The 11,954-nt window shown below is 41.4% G+C and overlaps 1 long non-coding RNA gene across 1 annotated transcript in view; it reads left to right on the top strand.

Annotated features, from left to right (window-relative positions):
• Positions 1-3,814, top strand: part of LOC103918580 — a 12,703-nt gene extending 8,889 nt beyond the window's left edge. Inside the window, exons 2-3 of the long non-coding RNA XR_663708.1 lie at positions 2,703-3,025; positions 3,564-3,814. This is a non-coding gene — a long non-coding RNA (uncharacterized LOC103918580). The remainder of the gene's footprint in view (positions 1-2,702; positions 3,026-3,563) is intronic.
• Positions 3,815-11,954: the final 8,140 nt, after the last annotated feature.

The raw sequence follows: 11,954 nt of genomic DNA, 5'->3' as shown, positions 1-11,954 counted from the left end.
GGTCGGTTTCCCGAGGGCTCGCCCCGGCACCGCGTCTCCTCCGGGCGGGGGTCCGCGCCGCCCGGGAGCTCGGTCGGGAAAGTTCTCTTCGCCTTTCCGTGGTTGCTGCCGTGTGCCGTGCCCTGCGGCCGCTCCTCGGCTTTCGGGCTGAGGCGTCTCCTCGTCAGGCCTGGGGCGAGGGAGCTCGCGTTGTGCCAGAAGCGGTCGCATCTCTGCAAAACTGTCACAGAAAAAGTAGCCCGTGCACGCGTGGAAGGCTTATTGATGAGGGCAACGGTGTGAATGGCATATGCTGTTCCGTTTTCCATCCGGAAAGAGAGGGAAAAAGTACTTTTGCTGCACAGATGCAGTGCTGTGAGCGATACTTTTCCGGCTAAATGAGAAGCTTGAAGACAAACCGAACGCTCCGTAGTTAGTACATGAAGCATGAGTAACACATAAGTTGATCTGTGCTGATTCAGGATGGTTGCATGCACTGTATCTGACTTTTCCCAAGTCGTAACGTGTTAAAAGAGAGAGAGGCTTTTAACAGAGCAGTAAATCTACTAACAAACGCCCAGTTACGGAGCCATTAGAATTGCCTTCTATTACTTTAAGATTTGCTGCTTGAGCTGACGGGCAGGACGCTGGGCGCTGCGCAGCATCGTAGGTTGAGAAACGCTTTTGACATTATGTCCCAGGCCACCAACTGGACTGAGCCTGTGTTCGGCCGTCAAGCAAAACGCGAGTATGACAAAGCAGTGTTGAGCTGCGGCGGCCCCGCAGCTGGGCTTGCGCTGCTTTCCCGCACCGACCCCTTTATGAAAGGCGCTGGCTTAGGCATCTCCTTCACCAGTTTGTCAACAAAACCCAACAATGTGACTAGCGGAGGAAATGCTTTCAGTTCTCTCACTTGTATTTGCAAAATACATGCCTACACGTATATAAATATGTATGTGCATGTATGCTTTAACGTTACGGCAAGCTTAGAGTATGAACGTTATTTTAAATTGGGAATCGTGTTATCTTTTATAACTATGTACGAAACTGGACTTTTAAAGTTGCTGTGGAGTGTGGCCCATAAATTTCTTGATGCTTGGTTTTCTTTTTGTCTGTTTGCTTTTAAATCATGTTTTGCAACTTAATCGTGAAAACGTTAACGGTTCTTGTTACTCACGTTTTCATTCCTAATGGGAAATACAGACTTGGGAGTTTGCATTGAAACTGAAACATTAATGGTCGCTTCCTAAGTCCGCTGGGCAGCTGCCGTGCTACGTACAAATTATTGTGCAACCAGAAGGTAATTTACACTTACTCAAAATCAGTCTTAAATTTTAAACTATGGTCTCCAAAGACGGCCCTTATTTTTTCACGTTTATCAAGACTTTATGTGGATGTGTATTGCAAGTCAGATAGGTGAAGCTGTCGAGACTGCTTCGTGATTGTACTTCTAATGCGGCGCATGTTATGTACCAAGGCATCGCGTTTTTGCCAGTCGTGCCTGCTAGCAAATTATAGGTAGGAAAACTTGAATGGTTTCCTTTTGAGCCTATCTTTAATGGAAAGATTTGAGAGGGGTGCCATGTTCTGACCGTTCTTTGTCATGGTAACGTGACGCAGAATGGCAAATGTCGAACATCTCCATCTAAGGTCCTGCAACTTGATCATACGGTTTTGTAACCGTGCGGCATAATTTGGTGTGCGCCTCTGTGTTTACCTGATAATTAATAAATCTCCACCCTGCATTTAATTGGAAATGCAGGCAAATTGTATTTTGCTTTACTGATAATAAATTGGTGTTTTATAATCTGAGTTGGATATTTGGTGATTGTTAGGAAGTGAGATGTTGGGGAATATCTTAAATTGCTCTTCTGAATTTATTTCTAATATGCTAGAACAGGTATTATGACTGGCAAAATAGGATGGAAAGGAAAGCAGTGATTCTTCTACAAAATGAAGCCGTTTCATTACTAGGAAAGAAAACATTGACCTCTTTTCCTGAGCGTTTTGATTTTCTTGACTTTTTTTTTTTAACAATTGCCATCTTTTTGCTTTGCGAGCTGCAGTAAACAAGTGTGCAGCCGCAGAATGCTAATTCAGAGCGGTGTAGGTGAGAATATTGTGTGGTGTTTAACTGTTTCAATACTTCTATTTTTCCTTATACCATTTAAACTTAAAAAGCTCTCTGGCTTCCTTTTTTCTTCCCCGCAGTACTTTTGTTAGAAATTTTTACAGTTGTTAGGTGAAGACCAATATAATTTTCAGAATCGACCTCCTACATGGGCAGCTGGTGAACTTTCACTGTGAACGCTGAGCATTGAGCAAGGATTAAAACTTAGCGAAACTGGCGATCTGAAATGTTTCTGGTAGCAGCTACATTGGCTGAACTCGTGCAACGCAGGTAGCATGTACGATATTCTTTAAATGTCTCTCTGCTTTAACATTTATAATGTAATTTTGATATTAAAATATAACCGAGTCCCTAGTTTGAAATTCCTTGCTGATAGTACCCGAATACAATAAGATATAAATTGAAATATGCTGTCTACGTGTTGTACTTTTCCCCCAAGTGACAACGTCATTTCAGTTGATAATAAAGGTCCAATCGTAAGATTTACGGAGCAGTTAAAGCTTTCTATCTGCGCGGGTTGTTGTGATGTTTGATGGGAAAATACTTCTTATTTTCCAAAAGTAAAAGCTTTATTGCAATCAAAGCCCCTGAGAATGAAAAGCTGGTGGGGAAGGGAAACCTGAATTCACACACTACGGAGGATGACTTACAAAACCACACGCTTGCATGTGAAATAAAGCGGAAGACTGAGAAGAAGGAGAAGGACAGTTGTGATGGTGTTGGTTAGCGTTCGTAACCGGTTTCTGCTGCGGTTGTGGGGAAGGAGTGGAAATGCAGGGTAGGGCCCGTAGCACCGGCAAGTGAAACACATATGGGAAATCTCTGAAAAGACCTCAGATACCTGTTCTGCACAGAAAGGTTTTAATACGTTTTTGGAACTGCTGGTTTGTTGGTTCCGCCCGCCCCCCTCTTTAGGTAAGTCTGCTCTTAGGGGAAGATTTTTGTTTATAATTTGGAGGTGGTATTGCAAAATGTAACTTTTAGATGACAGCTCAGTGCGTGACAAATTTTAGCACCTGCTGTTAGATTGACTGGAGTGCCTAAGCTGCGTGAGAGAGTGGAGACTCCTATTAATAATTCCAGGTGTGTGGTTCATTGCAGTCTGATGGAGCAACTAGCTGGAAATAACTGAGAGAAAGGACCGAGTGGTGGCTGTGGGCTAACTATAAAGATGTTGCACTTCTGTGAAAGTTCTCGCTTAAAACATGCCGCAAGTAAACTCCATGATTATAGGAGACCTAATTGTATTGAAATGCAATCTCTTTGTATGTTTTAATGGCTGGTTGCATGCTTTCGGTTCTAATGATTCGTCATGGGTAATATCTGTCTAGTGGAAATGAAGCAGTTTTTAACTCCCTGTGTTGATATAGGAGCATATGTTTATTTTACAAATTGAATAAAGATGTCTTAAAACAATGGGGGGAAAACCAAAGTTAATATTTTTTTTCCTAAGGAGTCGTGCCCTGGAGATTTTGGGCTCCTCTGGAAGGAAGATGGAATTTCCAACATCTGCGCCTGAGTCGTCATCAGTTTGTGCCAGTTCTGGGGGGCAGACAGGAGTAAGCAGGCTGGTGCTGAATGCTTTGAGTCCTTTATTTCCTATAGCAGCAAGGAGGAAACTTGTTGGGAAAAATAACCTCCAACATATTTTTTTTTTTTAAGCTTAAACCCATTATGTTTAAGCATGTGCTTTTTGATTTTTTCCTTGTGTGTTTACTTTGTGTAAAATGTGGGGTTTTCTTTTTCTTTTTTCTTGCTTTTTTTTTTCCCAACTCAAGGTCTCTCAGGAGAGATAAAATATGAAATGTACTCCCATTATATACATTAGTCATGGCAAATAGTTTGGCATATATGGCAAAGGCTAAACTGATACTTAACAAGGGGACATTAGGAGAAACACTGGTTTTACTGTTTCTCTTCTTACTGTTACTGATCCAGGCTTTCCATATTTATTTGCCTTTTAAAGTACATCTCCCTACCCGACAGAGCCCTGAACACTCATCGAGTTTGTGGTGTAACAACTGTAACAGCCCTGGCTGGACATGGAAACAAAACAGAAAGTGCTGTAGCTGTCTTAGTTGAGAAGCCTTACCGAAACAAGGGACAGGAGCTGAAAAAGCAGGCTGCACGGTGTGGGACTCGCCAGAGAATGTGGGAACTAAACCCGCGTTATTAAACTCCTCCTTGTGTTTCCCATTCTCCGTCTCTGTACGTTATGAAACACACAGCGAGGGAACCTCAGTTTTCTCAGAATTGTCTGGCTCCTTACTGTGTAATTATTGAGACTCTTCTTAGACCTCACCTGACATTAAAATCAGGACTTAAAATGTGTGTACCAATGCGTGTGTGCATGGAGGGGCAAGGACAGGGACACCTGGGGGTGCTTTGCTTTTAAGTTTAGTTGCTTACAAAAAGTAGCATCAGCGATGGTAACTACCTTCAAGTCAGGTAATTAAAATTTCTCTTTTCTCGTAACATTTCCTTTTCATAACATTTCTCATTTAAGAATACTTTTTTTTTTAAATGTATTTTATTTTTTGATGGAAACCAATGATGCCTCCTGTGTATCAGGTGTGAGCCAAAGCTTAAGGATGAATTAATCACATGGATGTTCTCTGTTTTAAACAAAAATGACTGAAAGTGTGGGTTTCTTTGACTTGAAATCATTTGTGTTCGGGTTTTTTCTGTTTTTTTTTGTTTTTTTTTTTTTTTTTAACTCTCATTTAAAACCCAACAGCCTATTGGGAGAAAAGTACAATAAAATTGAATTTAAGGCTTGAAGAGAGAGCACAGAGGTACAAAGTGGAAAGGGGTCAGAAAAAAGAATTCAGAAGGAATGCCTTGCATGCAAACTTCTCCATGTAATCTGGCTTGTATTATCAGTTATCAGTCAATTCTTAGTTGCCCAGAAATGTCAAAATTCTTTCACATATTTTAGTGGAGAGAGAGATAACAGCCGTGATATCAACTTTAGTAAAAAGTTAAATAATACGTACTTTATAAGAAGCAATGTAATAAGTGGGTTTTGGACCACAACACATGGCAATGGAGTTCTCTTTACTGTAACTAAGTTACCTGGATGTTGCGCTTTTACTGGAAACTCAATACTACTGTTCCTGTCAATGGAAAGACTGGGAAACGTGTTCTTTTGGTTTTCCTCTTAATTCAGCCCTTGTCCATTCAAAGCTGTGTGCACCTAACAGTGAGTAGTTACGTGTGACCTGCTGAGCTACTGCTACTCTGTGGTGATGATGCTAAAATCTTTCTGACCCCATTTGGAGGGAAGGAAAATGGAGATGGGTAAAAAGCTCAATACCTTTTAGTTCTGATCCTTTCTGGGGGCTGTCAAAATGGGAGGAACTAGATCATCCAAGATCTATTTATACTTCATAGAGGACTGCAGAAATTTATTTAGGAGGGTAAAAAATGGATTGTTTGCATGAAATAATAATTTTAGTCACTTTAAAGTAGTCCTTCACATAGAATCTGCTTTTTCTGAAGAGTAAGCTGTCTTGATTTTTTTTTTTTATTTAAATGAACTCCTTTGATCTGATTTGCAGCTAGACACTATCAGACTGACTTTATTCCCCTGAATATACTTCCCCCTTCCCCCCCCGCCCCCTTCATCCTTTGTAACATTTTATAGTTGATTTAAGGATGTAATTGCTCTGTTAGCCTCTGCCCCTCTATGTCCAGCTGCCTTCTCTTTGTCAGACTAATGACCCGTCACAGTGAAGCTGTCACTTGACACACTGGGTGAAACCAGAAAATCTGCCCCCATCGGGTTTTAGAAACATTTAATATCTGTCCCGTTCTGACAACTCAAGCCTAGCCCGTTTTACAAATGCCTTTTGCCTATTTAGAAAAAATGCCAAATAAAAGCATTGGGTATTCTGTTGCAGGAAGGGGGCGAAGGCTTGTTTTCTTAAAGGATCAGTATTTGTGAGTGCACAGACAATTATTTTGTTGCAGACTTCCTAAGGGTTTTTTTGTGTGTGTGTATGTAAACTTGTGAAATGTGAGTTTAACTGGTATTAATTGTACCACAAGCCGCGTATTTATCCCGTGCATCTGAGGAACTACAAGGAAGATGGATTTGTTGTTAGTTTTCTACCTGTCCGTGTTGGGAGATGAGCTGAACGGGCAGTGAGCGGGACCGGGCTGGAGTTGCGCTGTGTGGCTGTTGCACTAAATGATGCTGTTCAGATTTGTCCTCCATCATCTCTGTTGTTTAAAGACATGCAGGTGTCTCACCAGCCTTTGCAGAATGCTCCAAAGATGCCATGAGCCCTACCTGACTCTGGGGGTGATACAAATCTGTAGCTATACTGGTTGTTACGTGTAGTCCCTCTCCTGCATGGTTTTAACTCTAAAGCCTGTGTTACATGAAATGTTAATGATCGTGACTGCTTTAAGAGGGATGGGGTAATATTCTGCTTCATCACTTCCGGATATACTTCTTACTAGGAAAAGATAGGGACAGGATAAGGAAGTGTTTAACTCCTGTTCCCTTGAGTAGTGTCTTCTGCCGGCCAGGATTGACAGAGAAGACGGTACTGTGGGCAGGTTATGAGCAAGCTCCCTGGCTGACTACTGATCGCCTGGTCCCTTCCTTGGCTTACTGGCTTTTGAGTTACCAAAAGCATCTGATGTTATCTAGTCTTAGCTGCCTTCAGCTTGCCATAAATCTTGTGATTTTCTGTACAGTAGGCTGCAGAGTATTAGAATTCAGGCAATGAAAAATGTCTTGAATTTGGTAGTGTCAAAAGCTACAGTTTTACGTGTCGTGGCTTTTTTCCTGGAGGGGGGAGATGTGTGAGTTGATGGTGTCTGTGAGCTAGGGCCACTTCTCTGGAAATGTGCAGGAGTTGCTCTTGCATTTTCACTTACATTCAAATCTTTTTTTTTTAAGAAATAGACTTTAAGTACCTCTGCCACAAGTGGCTTGATAGCTGACATTTCCTTCACTGAGATAACAAATACTCTTCTGTTGGCTTTTGCATATTGTAGAGTTGAAAAGCAGCCGTAAATTGACCACAATCTGTCTCTGCAGTACGAAATATTATTTCTGTCTCTGCTGATTAATGATCTCTTCTTAGGGGAAGACTAAGTAATTTTATTAGGTTGATGACACATACAGTTCATTACACTGACCAACTTTTATTGTTATCTTTTTGGCCTCAGTTTTTTAAAAAACTGTAAAATAAAATTACAAAATACTTATAGAGAACAAAATGCTGTATAATGCTTTAATAATGTCTTTTTCACCCTGCTTTCTGCTCTGCCTGGAACTAGAGTGAGAGCAGATTAACTTCTGGTACAGAGAAGTTTGCTCCAGTCCCTGTAGAGCTCTGCGTAGCTATGTGTGCTTGCATGGTTTGCAGTCTGGATGCCACTCCAGAGATTGTCAGAGATTTCCTCTGCTCCTCCCCATAAAATTCTTTGTCAGAGATCATGCACAATTCAGACTGAGGATGGGATTTGGAGAAAAGATGACTCTTGTCTCCTAAAACCGTAGAGAGAAATATTAGCAAACTAGGGTGAGATTTTTTTTTTTCAGCCCTAGGGTCCTCTTATCTTCCAAACTCTTCCATTAACACATCTTAACGTTCACACCCCTGCTATCCATGTGCTCTGCGCCATCCATTTGTGCCCCACTCATGGCACATTCTTGTAAGGTCACCTACAGCTTTCCACTGGTCTGCCAACCTACAATCAAACATTGGGCTCTTTTCTTTATTTACCGCTTCATTCAAGGTCACTATTCTATCCTGTAGCAACACCTTCTCCTCATGCTACAGGCAGGGCTTACCCTTTTGCTGGCATCTTTCTGTTGACTCTCTTTGAGATGGCCCAAGAGGTTTCCCTCAGGTTACTCTGACGTGCATTACGCTTAGGAGAGTGTCACTGATGTGTCTAGAGGTGAACATGTTTGTAAATAATACAGAAGAATAGTGGTTGACTGGGATGGTGTTTATAGATACCTCTGTTGGCAGCATGAGCAAACAGGTTCATAGGTGAAGTGGTGTAAACAAAAGAATACTTGAATCCAAGACAACTCTTGTATTTTCTCTACTGGTTTGGATTTTATTTGAACACACCTTCTCTTTTTCAGCTCCTGGAGAAGTAAAAAGTGCTAACTAACTCCTTCAAATTTGACAACAAAATTCAAGTTAATCACATATCAGTGTATCTTTGGTAGCTCAGACTTCTATAAGACAAGGGATCATTACTGTTCGACCTAGGTTTTGTAGGTTTTCTGCGTGCAAAGTATTAAAGGATTGAATTTCCTTAAAAAAAAAAAGGAGTAAAATGGAAATTTGCAAGGGCTAGAAGTGATTTAGTAATTTTGTTTAGATGGTTAGAGTATATCTGTGCAGAGTAAATCAACATGCCTTATATACTGTACTGTCTTACACCTCTCATCTAAGTCGGCTACTTGCTTTGTTTTCCGTGTAAATTCTCAGGATTTTTTTTGTTGTTATATTTGCTGCAGTTTTTTTAATGTAATAACATGAACGTAACAGCTATAATTTTGTGGTATTTCCCCCTATATTCAAAGGAGCTTTTATAAATTTTATGAAGATCCCACTTTATCCTAATCCATATGGCAAGGACATAAAATATCAGCAACTAAGATTACTTTCTGGATTGCTGGCATAATTTACAGGGGGAACCTGCTCTAAACTGCAAGATGGCCTTCTGTCGCCTTTTCTGTACAACATTCTGTCTCTTACTGAGCATTTTGGCAGTACTTGGCACTGGTCTGTTTGTAATCTCCCGCTCTGTAGAATACAAGACCCTTTTTACAAACAGGGTCTTTTACAAACCCTTATCTTACAAAAGATACAAACACACAGAAGAGAGACTCCCCCCACATTTCTTATTGATTTGTTTGGTATGATAGATTTTTCTTTTGTGTGTCCTTCTTTGAAGCATTAAAACCTACTGTTTTGCTTTGGTGCTTCTATAATTTCAAGCTGTATTACGTGAAAGTGGGTAGCAGTGTGCTGAAGCTGAGGACTTGATTGGCAAGTTTTAGCTGTGAGTCAATTTTCACAGCTGATCCATAAATCCCCGACAGACCATTAGGAGCTTCAGAGCTGCTCTGGCAAGCTCCCCTACAATAATTGTAGTTTTGAGTTTGTTATATTTAGTTTTCTCACCTCTTAGCTGGATGCCAGAGGGACCTCACTAGAAGCGAACCAGCTCTGTGTCTACTTTTTCCTCCTCCAAGTCGGCAGTTTGTACAAATAGCACAGCGTGGGAGGAGGGCTTGCTGGTTGACTCCCAGTGGACAAGGCAGAGACCGTCCAAGGGTGTGACTTGTGACAAATGGACCCCAGATCTGGGGTTAGACATTTCAGTAATTCGAGGAGACTTGGAATACATCACTTCTTGCCCCCCACCTCCAGCCCCTGCTCTTAAGAAATAACAGAATCATCAAGGGAGGCAGAAAAAATGCTTCTTCAAGCTTAAACATGACAAAGTCACATATAACTCTGTGAGACAGAAAGGCAGCTCTTAATTTAAATTCCCTGAGGTAATTGTACTTATTTATCTGTAGCGAAGCTGGCAGAGTGACCAGCTTTTAGGAGTGACCACTGCTCTAAGAACAGAACTGCATGGGTGGCAGCGGTGAGCGGCGTTTCTCTGGGGTGCCAGGGTTTGATGGTAATGATGTTGCTGGAGCAGCTGGAGGCCTGGCTTCGAGACCACATCCCCTTTAGGCTCATTGCTCTATACACATGCAGTAAAACCAGTGACTATATTACATCTTTGATAAGCCCTGGAGAATACTTCTAGTATATATATATATACTATATATACTAGGGCCCCACCTGGCAGCTTAATAAAGCAAAAGGAGAGGTTCCTACCATTCCCCTGGATTTGGATCCTGCTGGATGGGCTCTGGTAGCAAACTCAGATTTGGCTGCTTGCTTGAGCAGCACGCTTCCTTCTGAAATCTGAACTGCTTTGCCAAGGAGGTACTTGCCACTTGGTGGAGCCTGGTGTATTACCTTGCTGAAGGGACAAGGGGACTGTGTCAAAGGAAAGGGTGTGTCTGCATGGTAGACTCTTCCAAAGGGATATTTTTTCCGTTTCTAGAAGAGGCAAAGATAAATTGAATCTCTTTATCCTCTGCTACGTAAAAGCAGCCTCTCATACCTATAACCCATTAATGATTTCTTTACACAGGAGGGTGATAGAGAAGCATTATCTGAACTATTTACGAAAAGGAAAGGAAGAAGAATTAGTGGTGGTCTTTTAAGTGAATTTTCAAATAATTTTCTTTTTTTTTTAGAGCAAGAAAAGCAGAAATTTCATTCATATTAAAAGCTCCTTCAAACAAAAATTCCTTCATGTTAAAATTTTAATTTAGGAGGATCAGAAGCTTTGTTGATTAGGGTCTTGTTAGGATAAGTATAGAGTAAGTAACTATAAATAGTGATACAGTGAGTGATGATCTCGCTGTACAAACTTTGTGTTGAACTTAAGCAGGAGAAGGTAAAAATGTCAGCTGACAACCTTCTTGCAAGGAGGCATCTTTGATTAAAATAGAGGGATCTTCAGTAAAAGGAACTGAATCGGTTATCTCTTCAATCCTTAGTTTCAAGTGCTTTAACTTCATTTAATGCAAGAAGTCAAGTGAAAGATGTCATTCCTGTAGTGGGGATAGAGTGCTGTTGATGCCTGGGCCAGTTTTGGTGTCTGACACTTAAACTAGAAATGCTGGGAGTGATAAGAGTAAATGAGCTAATTACATGTATACAAATGAAATGCAGATCATGCTTCAGCTGGAAGAAAAGATGATGCCCTTCATCTGTGTCTCCTAATGGAAAAAAGTTTTCGGAACAATATGGAACTTCTAACGTGAACTGGGATTGGTGTAGGACTGTGGAAAAAATACAGTCATTAAAAATGCAAAACGGTTTTAAGATTAAAAACAAAAGATATCAGGTATATGGGTGTAAGCAAACTACATACATCTTCCTAGGTTCACCTGCGTAAGTGTTGTGCTCTGCTTTATTTCCTCAAGAACTGAATGGATGGGAAGCAGATCGCTAAGAGGACAGCATGGACCTCCTATGCTTTTGGGCAAACAGCTCACTAAGACAGTGGGCTATAGATAAGAATGGCAGGGCATCCTCGCCTAGTAATTGCTGACCAGCAGGGTGTTAATGCAAACTTGCACTAACTCACATTTCATCTCCCTGGCAAATAAAATTTGCAAATGCTTATTCACAGAACTAGCTGGAGTGAATCAGTGACCAGTATTTATACATGTAAGAAGTTTACAGGTGGAGCCCAAGATGAATCCATAAATAAAGGCTAAACGTAAGAGGGGGTGGATGAGTCTAGAGTCTTGCTGCTGATCGTTGCTCTAAAATACAAGCAAGGGAATGCAACTGTGGAAGACGAGGCTTCCACAGGGCTTGTTTTCACTGCAGGGTTAGCTCAGACTCCTGCCTAGGTTTTAACCGTTACCATCTATCAAGCAAAATTAGTCTCAGTTAAAAAGGTGCTTTTGAGACAGTTCAGGATTTTGGGGAGAATCTGACCTTCACTTGGATAGCTGTCACTTTGGGAAGAATATGTTGGAAAAATAATACGCATGCTGGTTATCTTCCATTTCCACCATTCCCTGCAGGGCAGAAAAGTTCTCCATGAGATGCTACTGACCAGGAAGGGTTTCAGCCCTGCCCCACTGCAAGAATTTGCCAGACTGAAACAGTGTTGGATGGGCCAGGACCTGCTGTGGGGAAGGTTGTGTGTGGGTTAGGTTAATCGGAGCTAGGTCAGGAACATGAAGTGTGTGAGGGAGGCGTACCCGAAAGAAGAA

The sequence above is a fragment of the Pygoscelis adeliae genome, unplaced genomic scaffold, assembly GCF_000699105.1.
Source record: "Pygoscelis adeliae isolate BGI_AS28 unplaced genomic scaffold, ASM69910v1 Scaffold4, whole genome shotgun sequence".
NCBI classification, from domain to species: domain Eukaryota; kingdom Metazoa; phylum Chordata; class Aves; order Sphenisciformes; family Spheniscidae; genus Pygoscelis; species Pygoscelis adeliae.
Note: the sequence above shows the minus strand (reverse complement) of the source record. Positions and strands in the feature narration are given on the sequence as shown.